We start from the raw sequence: 7748 nt of genomic DNA on the forward strand, positions 1-7748 counted from the left end.
CAATCCCAAAGGAAATTTTTAAAAAAATTTCCACCTTCTACCTGAAGAAAAAAATGATTAGAATTTTTAAAAATAGAAGACAATAAACAACAGGTATTAATGTATGAATACACACACACACACACACACACACACACACATATATACACACACATACATATATATATAATATAAAATCACTTGGTGATTAAAAAAAATAACTGCTCCATAAATAAAACTCCTAAAGTCACTATGTTTAAAGGGTTTGGTTGTGTTTTTTGTTTTTTTTGGAGAAATATTGTAAATATATATTTTTTGTTGCTGATTTAGAGTCAATCTCCAATGTTGTGCTAAAAAATTTAAATTAAATGTTAAGCATTAAGGGGACAAGTCATGCTATCTCAGTTGACACATTGGGGTTATTTTGGGCCAGGGAAAGAGGGAAGCTAGTTGAACTTTTGTTTTCTAAATGTTCTCCACTATTGGTTTTAGAAAGAGCAAGGACATCTTTCCTCTGACACATGGGAATGGGAGATATTTGTGTAATAAAATTTTTAAAAGACAAAAAAAGAAATAGCCTCCAATGGGAAATATTTTGGGTTTTGTTTTTTTGGGGTTTGGGTTTTTTTTTTTTTTTTTTTTTTTTTAATAAAAGGCTTTAAAAACAGCACAACCTTTTCTGCCTTGGTGTGTGTGTGTGTGTGTGTCTGTGTGTGTGCATGAGAGAAAATGAGCCAGAAGGTCATGCTGGAGGCCAAGGCCAGGGGTTGCCTGCTTCACCCCTTTAAGCAGAAGCAGCTTCTAGAAACACCACATTTTACTTCATGGAACTTTTAATTTAGTGGATGTGAAATGTTAAGTATGAGAATACCTGTCTCCCCTGCCCCCACCACCAAGGCAGTGCTTGGAGCAGAGGGCGGGGAAGGGTCCCTGTGGTGCTCCTGAGAACGGAAACAGGATTTTTAATCCCCCCCTGGAGAGCCTGTAGCCAAGGCCAACCTCCAGCCTGAACAGGCCCCCTGAGGACAGTGCCTGCTGGAGGTCACTGGTCTGGGTCAGATAGGCCCCAGTTGGCATTTGTCCCACCACATTCCTCTGGTTCTCATTACTTGGCTTGTTAGAAGAGTGTGCTAGGTACTGACAGAAGGCTGTCACCTCACCCTCCGACTGCAATGTCTCGAGAGCTGGGAGGTCCTGAGTAGGCTTTCAGCACTACCCTCGGGAGCTGGCAGATTCCTGCCCACCTACCCCCCAAGCTGATGGTTAAGGACCATCTCCAGTAATAGACATGCTAGAAGAGGATGGGCTTGGACAATGGGCTGGTTTCATGCTGGTTTCCTAAGGATGGATATGGATATGGATATGGCCATGTTTGGATATTGCCGGGAAAGGAAGAGTATCAGTTTGCCTCCTAAATATCTCAGAGACCATGCGTCTCTCCATAATCTCATCCCTGCCACCTCAGTGGAAGCCACCATTGTCTAGAAACTTGACCACAGCGAGAGCCCTGAGGCCTCCCAGCCTCCAGGCCAACCTGCCATCCTATGCTGGCAGCCAGAACATTTCTCTTAAAAGATGAATTTCATTGTTGCTCTGCTTAACCCATCAGTGTGGTTGTCTAAAGATAGAGCCCTCAAACTTCTGCACCATTCGTCCCTGTGACTCCTCTCTACCCATAGTTCAACTTTTTTCAGTTCCACCACCTCCGGGCTCTCACGCATGCTGCCCCCCTCCGCCGGTACACCTTCCTCAGTTTACATGTGGCTTCCTCCAGGAAGCCATCTCCCGCCCCGCTCAAGACTGGATCACATGTTCCCAGAGTACCCTACTGGTTTCCAGGACTACTTTCATCAGTCTCCTAGTTAGCCAGGAAGCTCTACAAGGACAAAGGTCAGTCTGTGTTGCTCATCATTGTCATCCCCAGCAGCCGGCACAGAGCTCAGCACATAACAGATGCCTAAGAAATACTGCTGAGTGAGTATTCCCAATAGCTCGGATACCCAGAGACCCATCCCTCCCCGATGCAGCCAATCTGTTGCCACATTCTTCAAATTCACTTTTTCTACTACTTCATACATCTAACCCCCTCCTTTCTTGTGCTAATGCTACCAGCCCTTTTTTTTTTCTTTTGGTCTATTTCCTATCTAACCTGTATTCAATCTGTCTAAGGCACACAAAAACTCAGTACCCCTTCAGGGTCATGTCTAAACAGTATCTCTCATTCTGCCACTGGCACCTGTAAAATGGGAAGCACCACAGTTGGCACATGTAGGTTCATCTGCCTAACTGGCTAAACTAGATGCCTCTAGACCCCAGACTCGCTGTATTTAGGGTGTGGTGCGCCATCCTCACCACGACTCTGAAAATCTATCCTTCCTTCAAACACTTCCTCCAGAAGCCTTTTCTGTTTCCCCTCCAACCAGTAAGGACTAACCTGGACATTCTGTGCCTTTCCTAGGCAACGACATACTGAAAACAGCTGGCATCTATCTAATGGGCCTTACTGTGTGTTGGCCACTATTCTAAGCACTTTCATGTAGTAATTTGTAAAATCCTCACAGCAAACTCTACTATTATCCTCATTTTAATGGTGAGAAACTGAGTCATGGTCTTGAACGTGTGCCCAAAGTGTCTTGGCTAGTAAAACTTGAAGACTCTGGCTCAAGCGCTGGTCCTATCCACCAGCTCCTTAGCCTCTCTGTGTACACGTGATCGCATTTCACACACCGCCCCCCCCCCCCACCCCGGCAGGTGTCTTCATGCTACAGATGACAAGCCAAGGCTCAGAGAAGGGAACTGATGGCCCTAGAGTCAGTGGCAGAGCTAGGACATAATGTGAACCCTGGGCCTGGGACTCTAGAACTCAAGCATTTATCCCAGCTCTTGTGCCCTGCTGAGCATCCAGGCTGAGTATGTGCCTACACCCCTCACACATGGCACTTTGAACTCCTTGAAGGTGGGGCTAGCCCTAGCTAGCTCTACCTTCCCCCTCATCTGTCCCAGGAGTGGGGGACAAGATTTACTGAGCATAATGAAAGACAGGTGTAAAGGAGAGGGAGGCAGGATCGGCTGCATTGGTGAGTGACCCACGCAGGGCCCTGCACTCACGACCCCGCATTCAGTTTAATGCTCTGCTGTTGCCGTCTTGAAATTTCTTAATTTTTTAACACGGAGCCCGTTTCATTTGCAGTGGGCCCTGCAAATGATGCGGCCAGTCCTGCGCAGAGGGATAACCCCAGCTCACCCCTGCCCTCCCAGGCCAGCTTGTGCTAAGTGCCATTTGGGTAGCCAGCAGCAGTAGGGCAGGCCTGGCACTTCCTGGCTGAGGAGACCTGTCCTACTACTGTCTTTCCCAGGTGCCCAGGCCCAGAAGGGAACTTTAGCACTGGACAGCCACGTGTGGGCAGGAAACAGTAAGAGCAGTCACGGAGGTCCAGAAGCACCTGGTCTGCTCTCAGCCCAGCGCTGTCACTCGGCTTCTGCCTCCGCCACCTGTCCCACTCGAGAGAGCTATAGGGAGCAGGAAAGTCCAGCTGCTATCGTCCTAGAGTGTGCCACGGAGCGCTAGTGAGGCCAGACAGAGGGACAGAAGTAGAAACACTGACGCACTGAGAGAAAACACCCTGAAAAAAAAAAACAAGACAAGACAAAAAAGTAGAGAAAGGGGGAGGGGAATAGAAAAATAGAAACCATGGAGGACGCCTAGAGGGAGACACTAGGGAGGCCCAAGATACTCCACGTGACAGTGGCCACTGAGCAAGCCACCTCCCCCAGCCCAACACTGCACACCCATTTCCGTTAATCCTCAAAACAATCCAGTGAGGCCAGGCCGGAGGCTCCCGTGAGAAAGGCAAGGCTCAGATAAGTAACTTGCCTAAGGCATCGGCGGGCGCAACAAAAGGTGGAACTAGCATTTGGCCCCGGGTCTTCTCCACACACACCCTCCGCCCCCCAAGACACGGCGAGTACCAGTGGCCACAGTATGGGGCAACCATGCCTCGGACACTCACAGGCAGCATGAGAGGGTCAAAACACAAACGCGCCAGAGGCAAATACAGCTCCAGCGCCGGGCTGAGTTGAGGGCGGTGCGGCGCATGCGCTCTGGGGACGGAACTCCACGGGCGCTGCGGGGCGGGGCGCTGCAGAGGCCGAACCCCGGCGAGGCCGGGCCGGGAGCCGAACGGGGCGGGGCAGGGGGCGGTGCGGCGCATGCGCTCTGGGGACGGAACTCCACGGGCGCTGCGGGGCGGGGCGCTGCAGAGGCCGAACCCCGGCGAGGCCGGGCCGGGAGCCGAACGGGGCGGGGCAGGGGGCGGGGCAGAGGGCGGGGCGGGGGCCGGGACATGGGCAGGGCGGGAGGCCGGGTTGGGGACAGGGCCATAGCTTGGGAGGAGCTGGCTACAGTCCGGGGCTACGTCCGGGATACGGATCCCGGAGAAAAAAGAGATTGCGGCCAGGGCAGTGCAGGGACTATGGAACTTCTGGAGGGTTCCAGCAGCAGGTTGGGCGGAGTCAGCGGTCTGGAAACCCGACCCAGGGTTGCAAGTCCGCGGCTGCGTGCCGAGGGGCCCCCGAAGGTTCTTGGACTGTGCGGGAGGGAGTCCTGGAGATGTGGGAGCCTCCGCGATAAGCAAGGCCTCGCACTTGCTGTTCCACATGCCTGGAAAGCTCTTCCCTGCCCCTAGCAAGACTGCTTCCCTCCCATCCTTCTGGCTCGCGGGGTTGGGCGGGAACCTTCCCTCAGAGATTTCTCTGACTTTCCTTGAAGAGGCTCCTGGCTCTCGTAGTAACTTAACACCTGCCTCATGAGAATGTTTTCAGCATTAAATGAGATCATCTGGGCTCTAAGAATAGTGCCCTGGACACAGTGAGAACCCAATAAATGTCTATGGTTATTATTATTATGTATAGGTTACCCGTAAGTTCAGTCTCTCTCCCTATGTCGGATCCTCAAAGGCAAGCACCAGTGTCTGGCATGTTGTAGAAGCTCAACAAATATTGTCAGATGAGTGAGTGAGTGAGTGAGTGAATGAACTCCCAGCATCCCAGCCAGAGCCTGGCACTGTCTGGGCCCAGGACATCAGAGAGGTGGCTGTCCGTGTTGGGCAGGAGGTTCTCCCCATAATCTGTACACTTCCAGTGAACTCAGGGAGGCAGCCAAGCTCGTTCTGGATCTTCAAAGCCCAGAAAGGAGGTGGAGAGGTGAGGCCCGGCAGGAGGGAACTTGCGTGTGCCAGTCCTCACCCTCAACCTCATTCACATTCACTTGTATACAGTGTCAAGTTCAAGACCTTCCCCATCCTTCTCCTGCCCTCCTTAACCCTTCCACTGACCCTCCTCAGCACCCCACCTCTTTGCATTATAGCTTTTGCCAGGTTCATTGGAGATTAGGGGTTTTCTTCCCCACCAGACTGGCCCATCATTGAATCCTCTTTTTCTTTGCGGCCCTAATTTTGTGCTGAGAGACATGAAGAGAAATGCAGCAGTGACCATGACAGACAAGGCACCAAGAGAAACTCCCCTGAGCAAGGACCTTTCAGCCCAGAAGATGCAGGGCGAACAGGAGCCTGGCTTGCCAGAAAGGTGGAGAAGGACATTTCAGGCAAAGGGAGATTATAAAGACCCCTGAAATAAAAGTGAACTTGGCTTTTTGTAGTGACAGAAGGAAGACCAGAGAGACTAGAGACTAAGGGGCATGAGGAAGGGGGAATAGAGTTGCATTAGGCAAGGGCCAGACGGTGCAGGGGCCATCACTGGCAGTCTTTGGCGGTGAGGTTTGATTTAGGCCTGTAAAAACTCGGCTAGAGGAGAGGCCGGGATCCCTGCGAGGAGCCTGATGCAGGCGACAGCATCAGATGGGAGGCGATGAGACTTGGGTTGGGCTCAGCAGGGCACAGTTGAAAGATCCGGGGTACCCTTTGGAGACAGACACACCAGGTAGTCCACAGGACAGGCTGGATGACAGCATGTGTTATATGTGGAGGCGGGGGCAGGTGAGGGAAGAGAGAAATGGAGGATGACTCCTAGGGTTATGAGAGATGGAGGAGCCACGGCTGGGATGGGGAGGCAGAAGAGAAGCAGGTTGAACAGGGGCTGTGTGATGGGAGCAAGAGTTCAGCGTCGGACGCTTTAAGTTTGCAACACCTATTAGTCATCTGGGGAAGATGTCAGGTAATGAGTCTGTGAGTCTGCCAGCTGGACAGAGTTGGGGTTCCACTCCTCTTTCACTGCTAGCATCCCAGCCGGAGGCTGGCCTAGTCTGGGCACTGGACAAAGGTTTGTTGAGAGAAGGAATGACTGAAGCCAAGTTTACCGTCGACCTCCCCTCAACCACTAGAGGGCAGCACCATTAAAAAAAAAAAAAAAACAGCCTCCCCCAGACCAGGAACTCACACCAACCTCTTCCCAGCCAAGACTTCCAGGAGTGCCTTTCCAGGGCCCAGGAATCAATGAAAGGGCACCCTGGAGATTGGGACGCGTGCTCTGCCCCCACTTCTCTCTCCTGATCTCTCTTTCATAACTCCCTCTTTAGGGCTGCAGATTGGGCTATGGGTGGGAGGGGCAGTTTGGGTTTCGAGGTCGGGGGTGGGGAGTGCCATCTCTTGGAGCAGGATGTCTGGCATTTAAGAACCCACAGGGACTCTAGTCTGACAAGTTCATCAGGAAGAATGTTTTAAATCGGGGCTGCTCCAGAAAACCCAAGTCAGCGTGTGGCTGTGGTCAGAGCCCCAAAGAGTTGGGGAGGAGTGGGAAAAGGGGAGGTTAGAGGCCTCCTGCTGTGGCATCCTGTGTGCCTCTGACCCTGTTCTGCTCCAAACTCCATGTGCCACCTGGGGCTGAGGAACTCATTTATTCATCAAAATCGACTGGGCCTTTTTGCATCAGGTCCTGTGGTGGGCACTGGGGGCATAAGTTACAGTTGGAAATGGTATATATCTTTTTTTTTAATTTCATAACTAGCACTTCCAACATCAGGAAGTATCTTCCAATTGATGCAGACATTTAATAAAGGGTCCTGGGTCTATAGGCTGGTCCAGGGAGGACAGGGCTTGGTGCAGGGTCCTTGGTCCTGGGGCCAGGGTTGGAGCTGGAGCAAGAGGGGTGGGGTGGGGGCTGGGGTAACCCTAGAATCTGACTGCAGTTTTCAGGTCCAGGTTCCTGGTGCCCTGCTAAGGATTCTAGTTCCAGTCTGGGTCCCAGCTAGATGTCCTGGTCTTGGGTCCATGTCCAGACTTCTTGGTGTTGGGTCTAGGACCCTGGAGTGGGGTTGACACTCCAAGACCAGATCTGGGCCCTGCCCCTAAGTCCAGGGTTTAGGGTCAGGATAGTGGTCTGGGTCTGGGGTTGAAATCAAGGTTGGGGATCAGTAACCAGGATGGGATCAAGGTTATAATCAGTGTTTGAGGTCATGATCCAAAATCTGGATGTGGGTCCTACTGAGGGTCTGGGTCTCAGTGTCAAGGTCTGAGTGTGGAGTTGGGGACCCACGGTTGTGATTCAGGGTCATAGTCAGAGTCTGAGGTGGTGGTCCAAGGTCTGGGTCTAGGGTCCTGTTTGGAGTCTGGGGTCAGGAATGTTATCCAGATCTGTTGTCAGGTCGTGGACTGCATCTAAGGTCAGAGAGTTCGAGGTTATAGTCAGGGTCTGGGACCCAAGTCCCTAGGACCATGTTCGGAAGCGCCAGTCTGGGCTCAGGGACCTGGTCTATTGCGGAGTCCGGGATCCGAGTTGTGATGTGGGTTGGGTCAAGGTCTGGGTCTAGCGTCTTC

This window comes from Pteropus vampyrus, unplaced genomic scaffold, assembly GCF_000151845.1.
Source record: "Pteropus vampyrus isolate Shadow unplaced genomic scaffold, Pvam_2.0 Scaffold943, whole genome shotgun sequence".
In the NCBI taxonomy this organism is placed as follows: Eukaryota; Metazoa; Chordata; class Mammalia; order Chiroptera; family Pteropodidae; genus Pteropus; species Pteropus vampyrus.